This window comes from Schistocerca serialis, chromosome 2 (assembly GCF_023864345.2).
Source record: "Schistocerca serialis cubense isolate TAMUIC-IGC-003099 chromosome 2, iqSchSeri2.2, whole genome shotgun sequence".
In the NCBI taxonomy this organism is placed as follows: domain Eukaryota; kingdom Metazoa; phylum Arthropoda; class Insecta; order Orthoptera; family Acrididae; genus Schistocerca; species Schistocerca serialis.
Window position 1 is genome coordinate 1,034,746,215 of NC_064639.1, and position 25,819 is coordinate 1,034,772,033.

Here is a 25,819-nt window from a genome sequence, read left to right on the forward strand (position 1 = left end):
CCCTGTATATCACCGGTTATCGTAAGATGAGTACTAAAATATTATAATTAATGTTAGTCCGGTTGGTAAATTGGTAAGCTAGACTGGATACCTGGTGAAACAGTTGCGCAGTAATGCAAGGTTAACTTCGTCAGATAGCTCACAGCTTTTAACCCACTTTTATGGACTTGAATATCAGCACTGCTTTCAGAACAAATTAATGCAACAATATTACAACAGTAAAAGAAGATTTAAATAGATTATGAAAGCTTCATTTTCATATCACACACTTAGCTTCTTGGTTATCGTTCCGGTATTTGAAATGTGTATATAAAAAAAAAGAAAGCTACAATTATGAGGCTGAGTGCGTCGTATTGCTGGGTCAAATACATATTTAAGACCAGAAAAAAGTTTGAAAATGCCTTCCTGACACTGTATTATTAGCATAAGCACTGTAATATTTCCTATTTGAAACAACTGTCGCCTGCAAAAGACAGAAATTACGAACAGAGAGCAATCGTAAACAACCTTAATGTAAACAACAGTCTGTTAATGTTCTGGGTCATCTAACATGGCGGCGCCAATAAACACACGATTTTAGATCTGTACGAACCAGAGTAGAAAGAGAGGAGATCCACCTATCGGCTGGTGCTGAAGCTCATAGGCGATGGTGGGGCAAGCGATATCGCGCAAGAAAGTAGAGCAGCTTTCAACTTTCGTAACTTATGCGTAAGTTGGTATGTTAGTGTGGAAGTTACTTGTACGACTGATACATTTGCGATGCTAAGAACTTTGATGTAACTTCCACCTGGGTGGTGCTCAGTGAACGGGAATGTGTGTAAAGGGATAAATTGGCGGGACTTGCTCCAGGAAAAATGCTATCACTAACGTTGTGTGTACCAATGTAAAGACCATGGATGTTGCGCGTTCTTGTCTTATCTACAGTTATGAAAATATAAAGTGTCACTGCTGTGTCAAAAATAACTACTATGCAAACAAATGTGCAGTTAATGTGTGAAAATCGAAAATATGCTTGTAATAAATGTGACCAATGTGCAATTACGACTTCGATACTCCAGCTGTGTGTAAGTACACCAATATTTTCAATACGTATCCCTTCATCAATTCCAATTCTTTCACGTGCACCTCTTTAGTCAACGTTACGTAGTCTACCTTTTTTTAAGTAGTGATCTCCAACACAGAATGTGGTAACATGAAAATGAATGTATGATGACTTGAAGATGGGCTCAAGCTCGAAACCAGTTGTGTCTTAAATAAATCACCTTCATTTGTGACTGTTAACGGATCTTATTCTACACCCTATAAAAGAACAGTCACGGAGTTCAACAGCATCCATTATGACGAAATTCACTTTCTTGTTCACTATATCTACATCACTTCGGTGCTGAAATCTCGGTTCATAGGCGACATCATGTTTCCGTCGTCTGGGTCTTTATAACGAGAAATGTCTATCGTAAACGGTAATATTAGTGCTAATTATAAGAAAACTAGCGATGCGCCCCAGTTTCGCACAGATAGACTTAGTATCTAGGATGGTCTATTTATCTAATGTAGCAGTAATTCTTCTACATGCCACTACGTAGAGCTGTGATTAGAAATCAGAGAACAACGTTAGCTAACTGAATATTTACTCCAGATTCTGATAGTGATCATGTTTATATAGAAAGTCGAACAAAATTTGTTGCATTTAGCATCCACAAAAGGTCTGAAAAGTTTATTGTTTATGATTTAACTGTGGCCCACACAAGTTATCAATGTAAGATACAAAGAAATATTTAAAATATGCAAAAAAATCTCTTCAGGATTATGTGAAAAAAGATACGTTTTGATGTCACACGTGATAGGGTGCCTACAACCGGCAGTGTGAAAAACACTGCACACTTAGTTCGATTCCAGCCCTATGCCTTGTTAATTGTCACACCAAAAGTGAGCCTGCTGGGGAACTGGAAAGGTAGGTTTGGTATTCGTGGTATCAAAACAATTTGTCCAGTTCCACAGCCATTTAACATTGTGCACTCTGTCGAAGTATTTTTGAGGTTGGTGATTCCTTTGCGGAGTCGGAATGTATTTAAGTTTATCAATAAAATAAGAGGCACACCTAATTTTTGTGTTAATTGAAGCTTCGCAGTTCCAGGCAACATCAATGAATTTAAATTTCAGTATGGTAATACACTGCTTTGTCTCTATCTAAGAGAACACAGTAATAAATTTATGATGGAGCCCCAAAGTTGGAGGGAGTGAAGTCATTTACTTTATTGCCTTGTTGATTGGAATGGGACAATGTAACACTTTCCTGAAAACAATTACGTTTCTTAAATGACGTATTGTGAATATCCGAGAATACTTTTTCAGTTAACGCCGATGCATGTGGTACCGACGCGAAGATACAGTAACATTTGTTTTATTGTTTGTTGCTTGACATTCGCCGATTCCTGTTTTAAGTAAGTGAATGATGCGCATTATCTTGTCCGGAACACAAAACTGTCTCATTTGTTGTATGTTCCTGTTTTATGAGGTGTTTTCAGGTTATAACACCTCCAATTTTTTTCTCTGGACAGGAAACAGACAGAAACATGTGGTTTGTTTTAAAATACGCGTGCACTCGTTATGAATGCATGACGGAGTGGCAGCACTGTTTAGCACACAGATATCTAACGGCGAGAGTGAGGACCGTTTGTGATACTTAAAGTGGCAATGTCTTCATTACAAGAACTTCATTCGTTTTATACACTTGGGTGGTGTGAAACCGGCTGAGTTTATCGCCAGTTGAGTGAGACATATGGTGGGATGGATGTATCTAACGTGCGTTCGTGGCTGCGACAATTCAAAGAAGGGAGAACGTCTTATGACAACAAACCTAGGCAATTTCCCGGTATGCAGCAGACGGTCTGACGACATGATCGAGTGGATGGAGAGAACTGTTTTGGATGACCGCCTCCGAAGTTGGTATTTCATGTGTGTTCAAAAATGGTTCTGAGCGCTATGGGACTTAAGATCTGAGGTCATCAGTCCCCTAGAACTTAGAACTACTTAAACCTAACTAACCTAAGGACATCACACACATCCACGACCGAGGCAGGATTCGAACCTGCCACCGTAGCGGTCGCTCGCTTCTAGACTGAAGAGCCTAGAATGTATGTGAAAATGTGTGTGAAATCTTGTGGGACTTAACTGCTAAGGGCATCTGTCCCTAAGCTTAGACACTGTTGTGGTTAGCAGGAGAGCCAACACCGTGTTACTAGAGGAGGCCGAAGGGCACGCGTTTTTGCTCACGCATGCTGGCATGAGGTCTGGAACAGGAGAAGGAATTTAGAATTTAGAAAAAACGGACGTAGCTGGTGGAATACTTAACTTTAATCCATTAATGATGAACGTCGCTCTTGACGGTACTTGATTCACAATATCAATAGTAACTGAATATGGCGCCTTGCTAGGTCGTAGCAAATGACGTAGCTGAAGGCTACTATCGTCTCGTCAAATGAGAGCGTATTTTGTCAGTGAACCATCGCTAGCAAAGTCGGTTGTACAACTGGGGCAAGTGCTAGGAAGTCTCTCTAGACCTGCCGCGTGGCGGCGCTCGGTTTGCAATCACTGATAGTGGCGACACGCGGGTCCGATGTATACTACTGGACCGCGGCCGATTTAAAGGCTACCACCTAGCAAGTGTGGTGTCTGGCGGTGACACCACATTCCTCCACCGCAAATCGGCGTACGGTTGTGGTATATGGCTTCCGCCCGGCGTGGGGAGGACCCCATGTTGATGTAGGCGATGAGGTGGGGAGCCTAGCAACAGGCGAAGCTGTGCCACTTGCTCTCTGCCATTCGGACCGCGGGGAGCTAGGAAATGCCTGAAAACCTGCATCAGGGTGCATGCCAACATGCGGTGTATGCGCCCATAGAGAGACAGGAGGGGCCGAAGGGTCGACCTCCATTGGGCCGGGTCAACCGACGGGCGAAGACGACACATGATCCGGAGCGGGCAAGAGTTCCATGGCAGAGGACAACTGGTCCCGGGAAGCAATCGCCGGCGTGTGACCCCGGTAGACGCTCGGCGGCTGCAGCGAAGCGTCCACTGCGGGCGTCGCTGGTGGGAGAACAGGCGGCGGCGGCGGCGCGTCGCCATGGGGCAAAATGGAAGGCAGCGTTGGTAACACCTGGGGCTGAGGCGAGCCAGTAGATGGATCCCCAGGGCGCTGAACGGACGGCACCATCTCTGAAAGCAGACAGGGAGCGGCAGATCCCGTGCGATGACAGAGGCGCAGCTGATTGAGATGCCGACGCACCTCACCAGAGGCTCCCAAAACCAGATACATAGCGCGGCCGAGGCAGCGAAGAATGCACCTTTCGAGCCAACACCGTGAACCTCGATAGTGGCGATAGTAGACAATGTTGCCTGGAGCAAAAGCAGGTATCGGCTGCTGCACAGGAACCTGATGCGGCGGATGTAGCAAAGACATCAAGGTTCGATGATGACGACCATGGAGCAACTCAGCTGGCGAGCGACCATCTCGGGGCTGAGAGTGATACAAAGACAAAAAGAGCAATGACGTGTCCTCCCGAGAATGCGACCCTTTCAACTTCATCATCTGTGGCTTGAAAGTCCTGACCAATCGTTCAGCGGCACCGTTTGACTGTGGCTAAAACGGTGCGGACATCAGATGTTGAATACCATTGGCCTTGCAGAATGACTGAAATTCTGTGGACATGAATTGTGGGCCATTTTCGGAAACAGTAGTCTGCTTAAGACCTTCAATGCTCTAACATTCTGTGTGGTGTCATTTTTACTTTGTGGAAGTTTTCTTCAGTTTCGTGCATCAGCGTGCTGTTTAATAGCAGTAGTGTGACTTTTACACTTTTTTTTCTTTTTTTTGCCAGTGGTGGCTTGCCCAAGCAGTCTTCTGGTCAGGCCGTTTTTTGCTTGCTCCACCGAGTCAGGGCGCTCAGAGGCCCTTTCGGCGTTCGGTGTCCCGTCGCGTCTCTGCAGGGATCCGCCACTGTGTGGCTCTTGTGCTCCGTCCCAGCAGGGTTCCGCCTAGCGGGCAGATTTATTGCCCACTTTCGATGCAGGGGCCTTCTGTTGGTCTCGCTGTCCTTTCCTTTCTCTTGACGCTTCTGCCTTGTAGGAATCATGTCTTGCTAATTACGTCCTTTTCTTTCTTGATACTTCCCTCGTTGCAACTAGTGGGTCGTTGCATCTCATCCTTGGTGGAGTTTTTACAATGGTTCTTACAAAAGATTTTACTTACAATCATCTAACATATGTCTAGTACCTACATTGTTTTACGCCTTCTTAAAAGCTTTACAAATTTCGGCACCCTTTCCATGTTACAATTCTAAGATACGAGGCCTGTTCAGAAAGTAAGCTCCGATTGATTGCCAAATTGAAACCACAGTGAACATCAGAAATGTTTTACTTGTAACAATTAGCTACACCTTTCAGCTACTTCTCTACGTAGTCGCCGTTCTGACTTAGACTTTTGTCATAGCGTTGTACCAACTTTTCAATAGCCTCATCATAGAAGGCAGCCGCCAGTGCTTTCCGCCAATTCTCCACGCTGGCCTACACCTCGTTGTCTGTGTCAAAATGTTGTCTTCAAAGACAGCGGTTCATGTGACCAGAGATGAAACTCAGGGGGAGACAATTGCGGACTGTATTGTGGGTAATCTCACATTTCCATTTGAAAACGATGCAGGAGCATCTTCATTGCCCCTGCAGAATGCGGCTGAGAATTGTCTTGAAGAAGAAACAGCACGACAGTTATGTAATGTTAGCTGCATAGCTTCAGGCGAAATTTCTCACCAGGCCCTCGTACTTGGCGGCAGACACTATTTTCTAGGCATCTTTACGCACTCACTGCGAGCTCAGAAATGAGAAGAGTGACGTGATGCTAACTGGGGTTATACTAGAGACACTACCCAACACATCTGTGCAAAGCTTTATCGGATTTTCATAGTCGTTTCCATTTCGCGACCGATCGGAGCTTACTTTCTGAACGTCCCTCGTATTTTGAGTCTTAACTTCTACAAAAATCCTCAAATTCGTTTTTTATTTTTGTGTAGTGTCATGGTGTATAGCATTTTAATATTTCATGCTGTTAGACTATCTACGCTTTATCCCTTCACCTTAATCTATGGTACTATTGATGTTATTTTTGTTTTTGTTTTTGTTTTTACTGAAACTACTTTCTTTTTCCGACCTTCCTCTCTCTTCATTCTTCTTTCTCCTGACGATCTTATCCGCAACATAATCTTGAAATATTGTGCTGATTATTTACCAGTAATAAAATTAATCTTCAAACTCTTTGATATGGCTCACATGGTAAAGTTCTAAGGTTTTGCCTGTTTTTAGGATCATTAGTTCCACAGCATTATCATGAGCAATTCGGCTAATTATGACAGGTCCTTTGTATGCAGCGTAAAACTTATGTATTTTGTGTTTCTGTTTGCTGGAGAGATGGTGTGTTTTTACAAATACTTTCTGGCCTACTGAGAATGTTCTTTTAATTGTTGTTCTATCTCCTCTTTCTTTTCTTTTAATGGCTGCCTTTCTGATGTTGGAGAGTGCTGTTGCTATGACTTGTTTGTGCTGTCTACGTGGTACAATAGGAAATCTAACATTTTCTCTGGATATGTTTGGGGGTTCAATATTTTTAAGTACAGTAACTGGAGGTAGTAGTGTAGTGCTATGTGGCATTTCATTTATTACTCCTTGAAAATCTTTAAGGTATATATCCCAAGTGTTGTTTCCTTTGCCTGCATATAATTGGCATAAAATGCGTATGTCCTTCATAGATCGTTCTGCTGGATTTACGCTAGGTTTGTACTTAGATATGTAGATGGGTTTTATTTTGTGTTGTTTTAACGTGTTCTGCCATTGCACTGATTTGTATTGTGGGCCAGTATCCGAAATTATTCGTTCCATTTGACCTACTTGTCTGAGAAAATCTTGTCTAAATGCTTTACTTATAGTAAGACCTGTTGCCCGTTTTAATGGTGTCAAGGTAACATATTTAGAAGTAAGTTCCGAAACGACAAATATGAAAATATATCCATTTTTTGTGTGTGGGAGGGGCCCCATCAAATCTGTTGCAGCTATTTGTTTGAATCTTTTAGGGATTATTGGAAACATAGGTGGCTTGGTTTGGAAAGTGACGTGTTTAGCCCTCATACATTTTTTGCATTTGACTAATATTGTTCTAATTCTTCTTTCCATATTAGGAAAATGGCTTGTTTGTTTTATTTTTAAAAAGCATTTCTTTGGTCCAAAGTTGCCATTACTTAAATGTGTATACCGTATGTACTTATTAATTAGTTCATCTGGGATGTAAATTAACCATTCATTCGTTGCAACATTTCGCCTAAAAAATAAAACATTCTTTTTTACGAGATAGTGCTGTCGAATGTCTGGAAAATCCTTACTTCTCCACATGTGTTTGATTCCTAGTATTTCGGGATCCTTGTCCTGTTCTTTGCCTATGTTTTTCAATGCTGTCGTAATGTAGTTTTCGAAAGGTACTTGTTTCATATAGTACATTGTAAACTGGTCTTCTGCTGCTTCCAAACCTATGTTATTGGATGCACCCTGTGGGCATCGTGATGAAGCATCTGCTAACAGTGAAGTCAAATTCTTGTAGTATTAACATCCATCTGGCTAACCTCCCATGAGTTAGTTTGGCGGATAACAGAAATTCTAATGCTTTGTGGTCAGTGAATACTTTTGTTTTTCTTCCGAATAGGAAGTATCGAAAACGTTGGAAGCCCCATACAACGGCCAATGCTTCCAGCTCCGTGACTGAGTAGTTTTTCCCGCTTTTTTGAGTACCCGACTGGCAAATGCAATTGTTCTACATGATCTTAGCCCTGCCTGTTCGTATTCTTGGAATAAAACAACTCCTAAACCTGTTTAGCGCTATCAGTGGCCATACAAAAATTTTGTGTTAGATCAGGATGTGCTAAAATCGGTGCTGTTGTTAGTGCGTTTTTCACTTTTAAAAATTATTCATTGGCTTTTTGATCCCACACCCGTGACGTGTTTTTTCCAGTCAATGCACATAGGCGTGGTGTTGCGAGAGGGTCGATCCAGATAAATTTTTTATAGAATCCGGTGAGACCTAGAAATCCTCTGAGAGTTTTCTTATTATATGGAGTTCAGAATTCTTTGATTGCCGTTAGTTTTTCTGGGTCGGGCATTACCCCTTTCTCGGAAATTATGTGTCCTAGAAATCTGACCTCTCGCCTTCCAAATTTGGATTTTTTTATATTTACTGTGACCCCATGCTCTTTCATGATCTGTAAAAACTGATTTAATGTGTCGTCGTGATGTTCCCAAGAGGGTTCTGTTATAATCACATCATCAACATAACAAGTAATTTTTTGTAAAATTTCAGGACTGAGTATAGCACTAAATCCCCTAATAAACGCTGCTGATGATATGTTTAAACCAAATGGCAATCGTTTAAACTGGTAACATCAACCGAATACGATAAATGCTGTATATTTTCTACATTCTGGGGCCAATTCTATTTGCCAGAAACTACTCCGTAAATCAATTGATGAAAATATCTTAGCACCGTGGAAGTTTTGTATCAATTCCTCTAATTTTTCTGGGCGATCTGTCTCAGTGATTATGATTGTGTTGATCTGTCTGGAATCAAGCACTAACCTGATGCTCCCATCCCGATTTTGTACAATATGGAGCGGGCTGTTATATGTGGAGGTAGCTGGTTCAATAATATCGTCATCTGACATTTTAGATATCTCCTGGAATACTTTATTCCTGTAGCTTTATGGGATTGTATAGGGTGGCACTCTTAATGGTTTGTGCTGTTTTACTTCAAGCTTGTACTGAAAGTGCTTAATACTGCCAGTCTTAGGTAAAAATACCTCTGCTTTATCTCGTAAAATACCCTCTAATTCTCTTTTACTGTGTTCCGAAATACCTTGAACTTCTTGCAATTTTTCGTCGATTTCTTTATGGACTTCTCACATGAGTTGAGGCGATTCCCCCTTTTGTGCATACCATTCTAATTCTTCATCCTCTTTATCTCGCGTCATTCTTCATTGTTTGTTTATGACTGGTATTTCTTCTAATTTTAGCTTTTGCTCAAAGAGAAGTGTGACATTCCCGAATGTTACGCTACCTTTCCCCATATCTATTATCGCTTGTCTCTCATTTAAAAAATCTGCACCTATAATCAAATCTACAGTTAGTTTAGGTATAATCATGAAGTTGGCTTCGATCTTTTGACCTTGACACGAAAGAGTTAACCTTTTTTGTCTCGCAACTTCTGCAGCATTGTTTCTAATAGGACCTCTTACTTTAATCTTACGTGTTTTCAGAACTGGCAATTCCTCATTGGCATTACACTGCATGAATAAATTTTCTGAGATCGCAGTCAGTTCACTTCCGCTATCAATTACAAAATTTACTGGGATATGCTTTACCATGGCCTTCACAATTGGTTGAATTTGAAAGGGTTGGTTCTGTTCTTCTTCTTCTTGCATCAACGAATCCTCCACTGAATCATACATGAGCCTTTTCAGGAACTTCCCTTGTGAATTCGAACTTTCTGTAGGATAAGCTTCGACTGCTACTTCTATTTCTTTTATTCCCTCTTCTCTATTTCTTCTTTCATTTACGCTTTCTTCAGCATCCTCTACATTTTCCTCATCGTCGTCTATCTTCTCCTTCTTCGTCGCTACTTCCACATAATCGCATCTAAATGCTCTAATTATCGCTTCATAACTTCCTTCATTATATACGATGGGTTGTGTGCCCACTCGTAACTTATTTTCAACTTCTGTCCACTGCGCGTTATCCTCATTGAATTCGCTTTCCCTGGTTTCCATCTCAAATAGCTCTGCAATACTCATTACTTCGTCCTTTCCTCCTACATTCGTTGTGCATGCCTCTGGTAATTCATCTTCCTCGTCAGTATTCTCCTAATTAATTTCGTCCCAACACGATATTGTTATTTTCTTGTCTTTGTTTTCATCTGGTCCCTGCGGATTTGTTTCTTCCTTCTTCTCTTCTCGTGATAAGATTTTTACTTCTCTGTTCAAGGTGCTGCAATTGTCCTGGATCGGTGCGTCATTCTCTTTGGCATGGGCGCTTAGCTGTCAATTCGAACGTTTATTGGGGTTTGGTGGTCTTACCACCACCTCTTCTATCTGTATTCTCTTTTCTTGTTCAGCTTTTCAGGAACTTCCCTTGTGAATTCGAACTTTCTGTAGGATAAGCTTCGACTGCTACTTCTATTTCTTTTATTTCCTCTTCTCTATTTCTTCTTTCATTTACGCTTTCTTCAGCATCCTCTACTTTTTCCTCATCGTCGTCTATCTTCTCCTTCTTCGTCGCTACTTCCACATAATCGCATCTAAATGCTCTAATTATCGCTTCATAACTTCCTTCATTATATACGATGGGTTGTGTGCCCACTCGTAACTTATTTTCAACTTCTGTCCACTGCGCGTTATCCTCATTGAATTCGCTTTCCCTGGTTTCCATCTCAAATAGCTCTGCAATACTCATTACTTCGTCCTTTCCTCCTACATTCGTTGTGCATGCCTCTGGTAATTCATCTTCCTCGTCAGTATTCTCCCAATTAATTTCGTCCCAACACGATATTGTTATTTTCTTGTCTTTGTTTTCATCTGGTCCCTACGGATTTGTTTCTTCCTTCTTCTCTTCTCGTGATAAGATTTTTACTTCTCTGTTCAAGGTGTTGCAATTGTCCTGGATCGGTGCGTCATTCTCTTTGGCATGGGCGCTTAGCTGTCAATTCGAACGTTTATTGGGGTTTGGTGGTCTTACCACCACCTCTTCTATCTGTATTCTCTCTTCTTGTTCAGCTTGTTGATAGTGGTTTCTTTGTTGATAATTTGTCAGTCTATTGGTTCTCCAGTACCTGTTCCGGTTGTCGTTATTCCCTCTGTAATAGTTGTCGCCGTTCCTGGGTGAATTATTGCCATATTCTCTTCTAAATCCATAACCGGTTCTTTGTTGAAATCTATTGTCGTTTCTTGGTGCGAAGTTATTACATGGTTCGTAATTATTGTTTCTTCGTACTGTGTCTTGTGGATTCCACTGCTTTTTGCTTTCGTTATCACGTGCGCTTCGTCTTTTTCTTGCGTCATCTTCCGAAAATATGAGCTCTAGTTCTCTTAGAATACCTTTAAATGTTTCGACGTCATTGCCTCCGCGACCTACTAATGATTGCTGGTATTTCAATGGTAGCTTCATCGCGCATAATTTAATCAACTCTCCGTCACTGTATGGTACATCTAAGCATTGATTTTTCTTTGCCATTAATTCGAAAAATTTCACGGGACTCTTCTCTCCTGAATTTTCAAAATATGAGTTCTGTAATAATTCGTACTTCACTCTGTTCTGTGCTTCGCTGGACCAATATCGTGAGAGAAACTTCTCTCTGAAATCTTCGTACGATCGGCATGTCGCTGCAACATTCTGCATGTTTTCTGAGACTGTTCCTGACATGTGTGCACATATAAAGTCTAATTTGTGTGCTAGCGTCCAGTGTTCTGGTAATCCTACTCGGAATTGATCAATAAAAGTTCGTGGATGTAATGAGTTTGCTTCTCGAAAGTGTTGAAATTTTCTGACTGTGAGGAAATGATCGTTGTCGTACTTCGTCATAGCTCCATATGAAATTCGCGATTCTTTGCCACTTTTGTTCCTGATAATTTCTCCCGTCGTTCTTTCCGGTTGTGGTAGATCCATTGGATATTGTCCACTGTAACTTTCGCCTAGCCTTGCGTAGTATCGTTGGAGTGGTACGCAATAATTTTCTTCCATCGGTTGTGAACGTGTAGCTGAATGCATTGCACTGTACTCTTTGCGACCTGGCTTTCCATTGTCACGTATGTTACTTTCCGCCTCTGATTGGAATCGCAAATGCGTAATATCTTCGTTAATTGCTTGTTTTTCCGGTGCCGTTACAGATACGGATGTGTTTGCAGACTTTGTGCTTGTTCGATCCTGTTCACTGCGCTCTTCAATGGTTTGCAACAACTCTGTTCGCAATTTCTGAAATTGTCGCTTCGTTTGCGCTTCTATTTTGACTATGCGGTTATTATATCTTTTTAGCGCTGCTTTTGTGATACGTTTGTGTAACACACTGTTTTCAACAACTTCTCGCGCTGTACCTGCTGCTTGTCTAGTAATTACGTTTATCTGTTTCTCTAGTTTCTTTACTTCTCCCTGGGTGTTTTTACGTAATGTTTTGATCTCGTCCTGAATGTCGTTCCGCAATGTTTGTACGTCCGCTTGTACCTTGTCAATGTCTGTTCTCAATTGATTGTGACCTGTTATTAAGTTTCCTATCACTTCTTGAGATTCTTTTGCCTCGTCTTCAATATGACTTAGGTGTAACTGAACTTTTTTTGTTTTGTTCTTTAATTGCACGCATTTGTCTCGTGGTTTCTGCATTTTGTTTCGTCATTTCTGCATTCTGAATTTTAATTTGGTTCGCAGTTTCTTTATTTTGTCTTATCATGGTTTCCGTCATTAATTTTAATAATTATGCCAGATTGGTGGGTCCTATTGCGTTTTCTTCCGACGTCCTACGCTCTGTGTTTTCGCCCAATTGTTAGTTTGCAACCGATTGCATTGAACTGTGCTGTGACACGTTTCTGCTCGCATTCCTTGTACTCTGTGGTGAGGGAGCTCTGATTACTTGTACTATGGGTTCTACGTATTCAAGACGCGAGTTAGAATCCTCATTGACTGTCTCTCTACTTTCCTGCTCCTGTGTCGTATGCTGACTTACGTTTTCTATGCCTTGACGTACATTATCCTCGTTATGGTGCGTTATATGTCCTATTTCTCGCGGTACTGCATCGTCTGTTGTACTGTCCTCTATTCTCTGTCCATTTTCGTGCTGGGTCTCTACCTCAATTCGGTCAAAGTCTCGATCTGCCATTGCTAATCTTTCCGAATCCCTTATTTTCTGTTTTAAAAGCAATTCACACGCCCTACTTCGAGTCAATATGCGCTCATACGATCTCACGCGTTTCATAAACTTTTTGTTCACACGACTTGACAAACCATTCACTTACTTGTTAGGTCAGAACCAACTTGTCAACGATGTATCCGCCACCCGTGCGCTTGCATTGGAGAGAAAACTTAATTCTAACAATATTAAAATTCATAACTTAACTATGCTATTTTCTCTGCCAGAATGTCTCACTTTTATTGAATACTTTCTTACTATCTATCGCAGCAGCTACTGTTTTCGACTATTTATAACGTACAAAAATTTTTTTTTATTACGAAAATTTTTCAACAAGAATTTTTCCGACCTAGTTAGGCATGTGGTCGACCTTCAATCATGGTATTTTACCATCCTGGCAGGGTCGCCATTTTCTAACATTCTGCGTGGTGTCTGTTTGTTCTATATCGTGTCTCCCTACCACTTTCGCGCAACGACGCTCTGAGTGTGTTTTTTAGGGAATTGACTAGTTTGAACCTGGGACCTGTTGCTGGAAAGGAGACGCCAGACCACACATGACATGTAGAATTCAGAAGAGTTCAGTGAGACTAGCGATGACATAACCAAATACTTAATGATTTCAGTGTCAGCTCCACTGCACTCCCTGTAAAAGAATCTTAATACTAACTAAATTTAGTGGAAGGGGTTCAAGGCTTTACTATTTTTAGTTAGCTGGTAAAATAACGTCGAAAATGCAGTTAAGTTGTAACGCCGGAAATGCATATCCTCCTATTTCCATCTATTGTACTATAATTTGTTTTCCTTAGTTTTGTTACCTGAATGTATGACATTTCTGTGTCTTTACCTATTGTAATTGTTTTACTATTTGTATATATATATTTATGCATTTATGTCGATGTATAATTGGTTTGTTTCGTAAATATTATTTGTATTTTTACGCTGGGTCTTGCCTAGGGAAAACTGCTATCGAACGATTACATCGATAGGTCGTGTGAAGAATCAAAGTGTGTAGGATCTTTGGTAGTGTTAATTCGGCCGCGTGGAGCGCGGGCAGAGCATGGGGAAGTCTGGCTGGGGTGGTGCAGTGGAGCAGGTGGGTGGTGTGAAGCTCCTGCGAGTTGCCGCGCTTTCGGGGTTTGGCAGCATGTAATTGCGCTCGACTTGCGATGATAGTTTCTGACATGGTGTCGCGGACGGGAAGCATTAGCTGGCGCACGTCAAGAGCCCGTTTCGTCTGGTGACCGTGTCGAGAAGAAGGCGCGCCAACATCCAGCTTCTGCAACAGCGACGGCCGACAATGAGTGACTGTCGCCACATCCTCGATCGACGGCTTCAAACCTTCAATCAACCAACAAGGAAGACTGGAAGCACGTAAAGTTTCAGAACTGTATGGCAGACCTCAGCTTTTCAAACTGTTCAAATCACAAAATTACAGCAACGTAGCATGAACCTTTGTTGCTCATTGTCCCAATTGCATTACCAAGCAGGGTCCCTTCCTTTTCCGAAATAAACCCGAGTGTCGTTGAAATTCAAACGCCAGCATAATTCGATTTCAGTGCTTTAATTTCAAAGTTCAGTTAAAATATTCATAGCTGGCTACAATACTTAGATTACACAAGCACAAATTAAGAGTGCTAGTTTTGTTACCATATTTTAGCTTACCTGTGACTGCAGCTCAGCTTGGTACGTACTAAACTTTACTATTGTTAATTGTTCAGAATCATTTAATTCAAGTTCAAAGTTAAATCTCTTATTTCTAAATTTCGTAGATTCAAATAGCTTTTGAAATGATTGTTGAGGTAGTCCAAGACTAACCGTATTTTACTGAATTTCGATGAGCTTCAGAAAGAAAGCTCACTATTAACTTCAGTCACTAAATTAACTTCCGATTTTCTGGTTTTGTTAATTCTTTTGCTAAATTAAGTCAGAGTGTAGCGAAATTTATTACTTCTGACAAACTTTCAGTTTTCACACTACACGTGTCAACCTCCAGTTGCCACGCTTCTAGTGCTACTAGTTACTATAGTAATCGTCCTTAGGACTGGCGACCGTAATTTCCCCCAAATCTCAAATATCTAATTACCGCTAGTTAATTGTTAACGTAACGGCCGCACATTTACTATCTTTATTAACTTTACCCCTTTTCAAAATTAATTTCCACCAACTTCATTTGCTTTTTTCCTTTCATTTAGATGTAACCCTTTCCTCCCTCTTTACCGACAGATTAACTTCGGTGACGATTGCTTTTCCCAAATTTCCATTAGGTACACGCGGTTTAATTTTTCACTGTCATTAAGGTTGATAAGTGAGGGGGAGGTTACAAAGTTTACCACTGGAAATTTTATTCTACTCACAAAACATCGTTTATAAATTGCACTATTGATAACAGGAAATGTTTTAATACAGGATGGTAAAAACCAACTGCGTTCAACAAAAATGTGAACGAATATTCCCTGAATGGGTTTCCAAGTTTTACAGTGGATCGAAGGATGACCTATGCCATATCACACCTATAATCTAGGCTTAAATTCAGTTTCACAAAAGAGAAAACTATCAAAATGGTCTACAGTGACCCTCAATTATCTTTAATTACTTATCTAACTTGTCGTAAATTACATTGGCTGATGTGGCTTCTCAATAACTATATTACAGAAAAATCATCGGGTTTCAGATTTTTACTTCAAGTGGGAAATGTGAACACCATGAGCTTTAATTGACGATCGACACTAGTATTACGCAAAAACGGGGTGTAACAGATGAGACTTCTGCAGTTCTGAGTGAAACTTTATGCACTGCTATGCGGAAATGCGTGTGTTCATTACCTTGTCGGTGTTCGTCAGGGGGCGGCGAGCAGCACAGCCCCGCTCACCTCGCTGTCTCGGAAGCAACTCCCTCCTAACTTCTCCTTACTACAATTTACCGAAGTTGGTTTAAAAAATCTATCTGGCTGTGTTTTCATCGGACCAATCAGGGTCTCAATGTTAACCTTAAGCTCCGCATGCGAAAATTCTGTCTATCCAATGAGAAACGTTATACTTTTCGTGGTGGGGCAATGTTTTTAAAGTTTGCAACGTAACAGAGACGCGAAAAAGTCTCACGCTAAAACTTGCGGCTGGTGGGTGGCCCTTTTTGTGTTATCGTGAGATCTATACTATTCTTCTGGAGGGCTCTAGTTTTTAACATGGGCTGGGGGGGGGGGGGGTCCTGACGTAACAGAGACGCGAAAAACTCTCACGCTAAAACTTGCAGTTGGGGTAGCCCTTTTTGTGTGATCGTAAGATCTATACTGTTCTTCTGGAGGGCTCTAGCTTTTAAAATGGGCTGGGGGTGGTACTAGCGGTTAGCTGGCGACGTGGGTGTCCGTCCCTTATCGTAGGGCCTTCAGCTTAACACGGTTCTGCTCTCGGCTTCTGTTCTCGTTTCTCCCCTCGGAACTGCTTCTGTCTCACGGTGGGAAGGTATGGCATGCATTTAGGCATTCTTGTGTTCGTCTGTGGTATTCCATTTGCTCACTCGTTACTCGTATTACTTTGGTTAATTTAATGTCACGATTTATTCGGAGCTATGTGACATACTACTGGATTTGCTTATCATGTCAGGGTTTTCATGGAAGGTGTTGGATTTGGCTGACACCTTATAATGCAAAAGATAGAAGTTAACGCTTGGATGGTGGCAGATGACGTCGTGGAAGACATCCGGACAACAAAAGGAAAATTACTGAATGAATCTACCACAACCAACCATCGAGCATTCCAGAATGGACCAGCAAAATCGATGTGTAAGCGTTGCCAAGGGGAAGTGGCTTTTGGCCATGCAAAGAATTTCCGCGGTGGTGCTGATTGTTGTACGGCACACACCATGCAAGAAGAGCACATATTCGTAATCGCATCGATTCCGAACCAAGTACAGTGCTGACGAGCAAGTTGTTTCGTTCTCACTATACCCCAATGTCCATAGTGGAGAAGCATTAAGACAGAGGACTGTAACGAACGTGGTACCACAACCCTGGACTGATCATTATCAGAACGCAACAGCAAAACACTACGTCGAACAAAAAGTCTCTCCTTGTGAGCAAAAATTTCTGCGATCCAACGGATCCCCGATCCGTGACTTTGACAAGGGCCATTGCGTAGCAACAAAACGCAGAACGGTAGCAAGGACAGGGTCGGCAACTGTGGCTGTAGCTACACGACGAAAGCAATCGGAAACGATTCGACCACGTTATCGGTTTCCGAATCAATGAAGATGCAAGCAAGTTCGGAGGAATCGAATGCTCTATCCTCAGCAACAGGCAAACGGGAGAACGCATCGGCGTTTCCGTGCTTAGCAGTGGACCGATACAAGATATCGTAACGGTACTGCGAGAGGAAAATAGTCCAGCGAATGAATTTCTGCGCTGTACGTGGAGGTACAGGCTTGTTCGGATGAAAAAGCGATGTCAACGGTTTGTGGTCTGTGATGATGGTAAAGTGACGACCATACAAGAAATCATGAAACTTTGTTACACCAAATACGAGAGCCAATGCTTCTTTCTCGATCTGTGAATAATTTCTTTGCGCAGACGAGAGCAATTTGGACGCAAAGGCAAGAAGGCGATCGTGCGATCCATCTTTGTGCGCAAGCACAGCACCGATCCCGAAATCCGATGCATCCACCATCAACAAAAGGGGCTTCCAGGGATCGAATGGCGTAAGGCAAGTATTGGAAAGCAACGCCGATTTCAGCTGGTGAAAGGCGCGTTCGCATTCCGTCGTTCAGACGAACGGAACACCTTTACGGCGTAAGCGATGAAGCGAAGCTGAAATGGAAAAGGCGTGTGGAACATATCGGAGATAATAGTAGATTTTTCCCAGCACACTCTGTAGCTGCTTCAAATTCTGCGGCGAAGGCAAGTCTTGTACGGCACGGGGGTGCTCGCTACTGGGATGTATGCCTTGGGCATTGAGTACATGTCCCAGGTATGGCAAGTCACGAGCAAAAAACGCACATTTGTCCTTCCGCAAGCGAAGGACAAAAAGAGCAATAACGCGTTATCCCGAGAGTGCGACTCTTTCAACTTCAACATCTGTGACTTGAAAGTCCTGACCAATCGTTCAGCGGCACCGTTTGACTGTGGCGAAAACGGCGCGGACGTCAGATGTTGAATACCATTGTCCTTGCAGAATGACTGAAATTCTGCGGACATGAATCGTGGGCCATTGTCGGAAACAATAGTATGTGGAAGACCTTCAATGCAAAAGATAGCAGATAACGCTTGGATGGTGGCAGATGACTTCGTAGAAGACATCCGGACAAGACCTGAAATAATGTTCTGAGATTGGTTAAATGTTCATCTTCCGTCTTTCCGGAGATCACAATATCGTCCAGATTGTTTGCTGCAGTAGGGACCGACGCACAAACAGTTTGTAGATATTGCTGAAACAATGCAGGGGCGGATGCACACCCGAATGGCAGTCGTTTGAATCGATACAAAACCAAGATGTGTGTTAACCACCAAAATGCGCTGGGATTCTTCGTCCACCGGTATTTGCAAGTACGCATCTGCTAGGTCCAACTTCGAAAAATATTTACCCGGGCACAGTTTGTCAAAAAGATCTTCCGGGCGGGGTAAAGGAAAAGTTGCAATCACTAGTTGTGGATTCACTGTTGCCTTGAAGTCCACACAAAGTCTCAATTTTCCGGAAAGTTTTGGCAAAATTACTAAGGGTGATGCCCAGAGAGAAGCCTGCACACGTTCAATCACACCTTGTGATTCCAAATCGTGTAATGTTCTTGCGACCTCATCACACAATGCATGGGGAACATTGCACGCTTTGAAAAATTTCGGTTGCGCGTTTACTTTCAGTTACAAATGTGCTTTATAGTTCTTAGCGCAACCGAGGCCCGGTGCAAAAATATCTGCAAATTCTTCACATAGACGAGAAACACTGTCTGAAGGCAAAGTCTGGGTCACTGATAGGTCCTGATTTACTATAGACAAGTTAAACAATTGAAATAAATCGAAACCAAACAAGTTCACTGCAGAAGAAGAATGAAGGACGTAAAATGACACAAGTTTTGTTTGTCCTTTGTATGTTGCAAGAAGGCTGCGCTGTCCTAATGCAGGGATAGCTTGTCCGGAGTAACTAGTTAACAGTTGCGGCACGCAACGGAGTGTGCCCATCAGTTTGTAAGTGGCTTGATTGATCAGTGAAACTGCAGCTCCGGTGTCGAGCTGAAATGGTATCACTTTGCCGTTAATGTCCAAGTCTACAAAAACTTTATTGTTCTTCTGACGACAAGAGCGACTGTCTCATGCAACGTGAACTGACACTGGTACAAAATCACTTGTGACTTGATGGGAGTTCTGGCGATGTCGACGCACACTATTTGTGGGATGAATGGAGTCACTGTTAGAGAGAGTGGCACTGGACAGAGTGGAATGAACTACATGAATTTCCATGGGCGAAGTTATGCGAGCCTGAGTATCCTTCGTTCGATTCCGATTCTGGCGTGAAGCAAAGGGCCTGGAATGGTTTTGAGCTTCCGATCTGAGTTTTTTCTGGCAAACACTATGAACATGTCCTTTTTTATTACAATAAAAGCAAATAGCTTGGCGTGATGGGTAATTCTCATGCGAATGTCTAGTAGCACACCGCGGGCAGGATTTGAGCACTGCATTTGCTTGCCAGCGCGGCACATGTGGCTGGGAGCCTGGCGGCAGTGGCGCGGCCAGGCGCGAGGGCTGTTTACTGCTCCGTGCAGGTCGCCCGGCGGGCCGGTTAACCTGACACACTGCTGGCGAAGTTTCAAATGATTCCTGTCCAAAGTCAAGTGTGTCCTGCCGATCTAATATGTCCATCACTTGTTGAAGGGAGGGATTGACTAGTTTCAAAATCTGTTCCCATATACGAACATCAGAAACGTTCTGTGCAATTGCATCACGTACCATAGTATCTGAATAAGGGAGTCCACATTGACACTCAAAAGCACAATCCCTAGTAAGGCCTTGCAAGGTTGCAACCCACTCCCGATTAGTCTGACCTGCCATACGTTTTGTACGAAAGAAGGTATACCGTTTCGCAACTACATTGACGGATTCTTTGAAATATGCATCTAATGCAGACAAAATTTCTTCGTAGGACAGAGGTGCTACGTCGCGCCGGGGAAATAATTTGACTATCACACGGTACATGGTCACCCCGACTGATGATAACAAAAAAGGCTGCCGCTCGTTACCTTGAATTCTGTAGGCGGCGAGAAGGAATTCAAAATGGCGTGACCACTCCGTTCAGCTTTCCAGTGCAGCATCGAAAGGTCAAAAAGTTGGTGCAACAGCGTGTTGTGGCTGCGTTAGCGGTGGAGCAGCGGCTGCCGCATCGTTTTGCATTGCACGTTGACCCCGGACGAGCTGTCCAAGGGCATCCAGTAAGGCCTGTGTCAGCTGATTCTGTAAGCGATAAAATTTGGACAGTACATCTGGAGATTGTGGCGAAGCCATTACACAAGTAAATCAGGGCAATATCGATAAGAACGCGGTTTTACCTCGTCGCCAATGTTGTGGTTGGCAGGAATGCCAACACTGTGTTACTAGAGGAGGCCAAAGGGCACGCGTTTTTGCTCACGCATGCTGGCGTGAGGTCTGGAACAGCACAAGGAATTTAGAATTTAGAAAAAACGGATGTAGGTGGTGGAATACTTAACTTTAATCCATTAATGATGAACGTCGCTCTTGACGGTACATGATTCACAATATCAATAGTAAATGAATATGGCGCCTTGCTAGGTCGTAGCAAATGACGTCGCTGAAGGCTATGCTAAACTGTCGTCTCGGCAAATGAGAGCGTCTTTTGTCAGTGAACCATCGCTAGCAAAGTCGGTTGTACAACTGGGGCGAGTGCTAGGAAGTCTCTCTAGACCTGCCGTGTGGCGGCGCTCGGTCTGCAGTCACTGATAGTGGTGACACGCGGGTCCGACGTATACTACCGGACTGCGGCCGATTTAAAGGCTACCACCTAGCAAGTGTGGTGTCTGGCAGTGACACCACAGACACTACTTAACCTAAATTACCCTAAGGACAAACACACACACCAATGCCCGAGGGAAGACTCGAACCTCCGCCGGGACCAGCCGCACAGTGTATGACTGCAGCGCCTTAGACCGCTCGGCTAATCGTTGGTATTTCAATGGGATTTGTGAACACAATCCTGCCTGCAAACATCGAAACGTGGAAAGAGTCCTCGAGGTGAGTGCAACGAATACTGCCGGACGACCGCAAGACTGCGAGCTTGGCATGTTGCCAAGCAATGTTGACGAGTGTTGATGGCATGAATGTGACTTTCTTTTCATCGACTGTGACAGTGGATGTGACTCGGAAGCCGTTTTATAGTCCTGAAGCGAAACGCCAGTCAGCTCAATGGAAGAACACACACTCACCGCCTATAAAATTGAAAAAATGAATGATTATGGCCCTGCTGTGGAACAGCAGTGACGTAATCCCTACTCATTGCGTTGTACGGGGTACTGTAATGACAGGCGCAGCCTACCAAGATATTTGAAGAACAAACTCCTTCCAGCATTGAGTGAAAAACTGCCGGAGAAGACGGCAAGTGCCCTGTTTCACCTTGCCAACGCCCCAGCACATCTGACGAATGCAATGCTGCAGTTACGTCGTGGCAACTTTTACGTGATTATTTGTGCTCCCAACTCACATGACCTGGCTCCTAGCGAGGTATGACCATTTCCAACGATAAAAGACGCTCTCCGTGGTTGCATATTCACTAGCCGTGCCGCTATTATATCAACGATTTTCCAGACGTCAAACCAGACTCTTGAGGAAGTGTTGGGAGCGTATATGTAATCATGCGTCGACGTTCTGAAAGATGTGTTCGGTTGCTGGGAGATTACGTCAAGAAGTGGTACAAGTTTCATGGTTTTCGTGTCACTAGGTGGTAAGGAAAAGAAATCGAAGGTTCTATATAAATTGTATGTACTTTACGTTATATGCGGCCAAAGGTACAATCTTTTCAAAGATGACTTGTTCGCCTGCTCTCGTTCTTCTTGAGTTTACTGGCAAGAGCTTACAGAGATCTCTAGAGAACAAAACGGTGCAGTCGCTGTTGGGTCAATTGCTGTTGTCCAAGTCTCGCATCGATCTCTCCGACGCTTATGGACCTGAAACTTCATCCTAAACAATCAAAGAGAAAACATGCATCAGTTTACTAATATTACTTTCCTTAGAAAATTACAGACACTGTAGTTGTCATCATCATAAAACTTAGACTAAGATTGTACATAGAATGTGCAGTTCGACCGCAGTCCCAGGCGACGCCACAGCGAGGGCAGTTTTTTCAGCGGATCTGAGTTTTGCGAGTATAATACTAATTAAAAATGTCTTGTCGGTACCTCCAGCGTATCTAAAAAGCAGATTTTTTATTGGTTGTTGTTGACTGATGACATCATTAAGGAATAAATATTTCTTTGCTCCTGATTCAAACGACAGCCATTTTAAACGGTCTGTAATAATCGTACTTTGTTTCTTGTAAAAACTCAGCACTGGCCGATGAATCTGTATTGGAATATGTCGGCAAAGGCAATCCCTAATGTCTTACAGATTTGTATTGGAATTTATCGGTAAAAGAAATCCAAAATTTTTTACCGATTTCCCTGATGGAGATTCAATCTCTTTATTCAATTCAAGTATAGCTTCGTCAAACATATTTCGTTCGTGAGCTATATCATCTGATGACAGTCGTTGTCGTTTTCGATACAGTGTATCTTGAGCCATATTTTCGCGATGATTTTACCAAAAGAGCATAGGGTCAGTAATTACACAGAACGAAATATTGATTGCAAATAAAAGTCTCAGTGGTTTTTTTGTACAGCACATCGTATTTTCGCATATAGTTTATGGCCAGTGAGAATCGTCTTTTCACGCTCCTTGGAAGTTTTCATAATTTGCCTGTCACCATTAGATGGCAATGGCTTCGCTTTCACAGATTATGATATTAAAACATTCTTATGGGGCAATGTCCTGGTACAAGTCATTCCAATGGACCCAGCTTCGACGACTGTGTCTGTCTAACTGGTTATACAACTGGGAAAAGGCGATCTACAATTTAACGTGAAATCTGAAACACATTCCTTTTATGGTGGCTCTCCAAATGGTTCAAATGGCTCTGAGCAATATGGGACTTAGGTCATCAGTCCCCTATAACTTAGAACTACTTAAACCTAACTAACCTAAAGAAATAACACACATCCATGCCCGAGGCAGGATTCAAACCTGCCACCTTAGCAGTCGGGCGGTTCAGGACTTAAGCGCCTAGAACCGTTCGGCCACAGCGGCCGGTGGTGAATCTCCCTGTTACTGAGATGACTGCTAGATTATAAAACAGAGATATAAATCCATGGTCCGACCAGGATTCAGTCCGACAACCTTTCGATTACAAAGCACGCGCTTTACTGCTGCTGAACTGTGGTGTTGCGGCGGCAATAGCATCATTGTTACAGTGGCTGCGAACTTAAATTCATGAGAGTTCAGCCAGGTTGCAAGAAAGATGTATAAATTGATACACACATGATACACACGAGCTTCTTCGTGAATCAGTCTATCTGTCAACACCAGATCAAAATCCATTTAGCAGTCCTGAAATTATCGCGAACATGCATATAGAAGCTAGAAGGGAACTTTAATTTATATAATAGGAGATACTTCAGGCTTCGTTCTTTATTTTTTCGAGCATCACCTAGATACATACGCATATCTGAACAGAAATGATTAAAAAAATGGTTCAAATGGTTCTTAGCACTATGCGACTTAACTTCTGAGGTCATCAGTCGCCTAGAACTTAGAAATAATTAAACCTAACTAACCTAAGGGCATCACACACATCCATGCCCGAGGCAGGATTCGAACTTGCGACCGTAGCGATCACTCGGCTCTAGCGCCACTCCTTTATACATCTTACTTAATTTGCACCTTGTTGTGTGTATTATGCCGATTACGCTGTTACCCTCTTCATTATTCTGTTTATCATAGGGGAGCCTGAAGGTGGTCCATTGTAGTGCGGAAATCAGCTACAAATAAAGAAGCATCTTCAGATACAGCGGAAACATTCATTCACACTCCTAAAAATATGGGAACAACTGACATCCGCGATCGAGTTTGCTGCAGTTGTCCGTAGGGATGGAATGTAATGACATTTCTGCGGAGCCCAAGACACTTCGGGTAACCTTTACGCTTCACGATTTGTTGACTTCGCCAACTCACAAGCAGACTGTCACAGTTGAACCTATCCTAGGTATCGTCTGAAGATGGGCAAACCACCGTGAAACCTGTAAACGCAAAATAGATTATCATAAAAAGTGCCTGGTAGCAGTTTCTTCAACTTTCCAAAATACAGGCTCTTATCACATTATTGTGGAACACTGCCTATGTTCGATATCAGCGAACAGTAACCACTCACAGACGGCTGATAGCAGCATTAGCTGTTGAGGGAATAAAAAGTGTGTTGGGGGACGCGGAAAAACAGTGTGGTCGTTGCCGTAATACGGAAATGGAGCGATTTATCTGATGCGGAGAAGGGCATGACCACTGCCTTTCGGGCCGAGGGTGGGACCATTTCCGAAACGGATAATTCAGTAAACTGATCGAAGGCCGCTGTGGTTAAAGTATACTGTGCATGACAAAACAGCACTCTGCAGAACCAGCGCCTAGGCAGCTGTGTGCACCACGGGCCATAGATGACGGGGGTGAACGGCGGCTGCCGAGATGCGTGCCGGCCGCGGTGGTCTAGCGGTTCTAGGCGCGCAGTCCGGAACCGCGCGACTGCTACGGTCGCAGGTTCGAATCCTGCCTCGGGCATGGATGTGTGTGATGTCCTTGGGTTAGTTAGGTTTAAGTAGTTCTAAGTTCTAGGTTGTAGAGAGTTTCAGGGAGAGCATAAGGGAACAATTGACAGGAATGGGGGAAAGAAATACAGTAGAAGAAGAATGGGTAGCTCTGAGAGATGAATTAGTAAAGGCAGCAGACGATCAAGTAGGTAAAAAGGCGAGGGCTAATAGAAATCCTTGGGTAACAGAAGAAATATTGACTTTAATTGATGAAAGGAGAAAATATAAAAATGCAGTAAATGAAGCAGGCAAAAAGGAATACAAACGTCTCAAAAATGAGATCGACAGGAAGTGCAAAATGGCTAAGCAGGGATGGCTAAAGGACAAATGTAAGGATGTAGAGGCTTGTCTCACTAGGGGTAAGATAGATACTGCCTACAGGAAAATTAAAGAGACCTTTGGAGAGAAGAGAACCACTTGTATGAATATCAAGAGCTCAATGGCAACCCAGTTCTAAGCAAAGAAGGGAAGGCAGAAAGGTGGAAGGAGTATCTAGAGGGTTTATACAAGGGCGATGTACTTGAGGACAATATTATGGAAATGGAAGAGGATGTAGATGAAGACGAAATGGGAGATAAGATACTGCGTGAAGAGTTTGACAGAGCACTGAAAGACCTGAGTCGAAACAAGGCCCCGGGAGTAGACAACATTGCATTAGAACTACTGATGGCCTTGGGAGAGCCAGTCATGACAGAACTCTACCATCTGGTGAGCAAGATGTATGAGACAGGCGAAATACCCTCAGACTTCAAGAAGAATATAATAATTCCCAAAGAAAGCAGGTGTTGACAGATGTGAAAATTACCGAACTATCAGTTTAATAAGTCACAGCTGCAAAATACTAACGCGAATTCTTTACAGTCGAATGGAAAAACTGGTAGAAGCGGACCTCGGGGAAGATCAGTTTGGATTCCGTAGAAATGTTGGAACACGTGAGGCAATACTAACCTTACGACTTATCTTAGAAGAAAGAT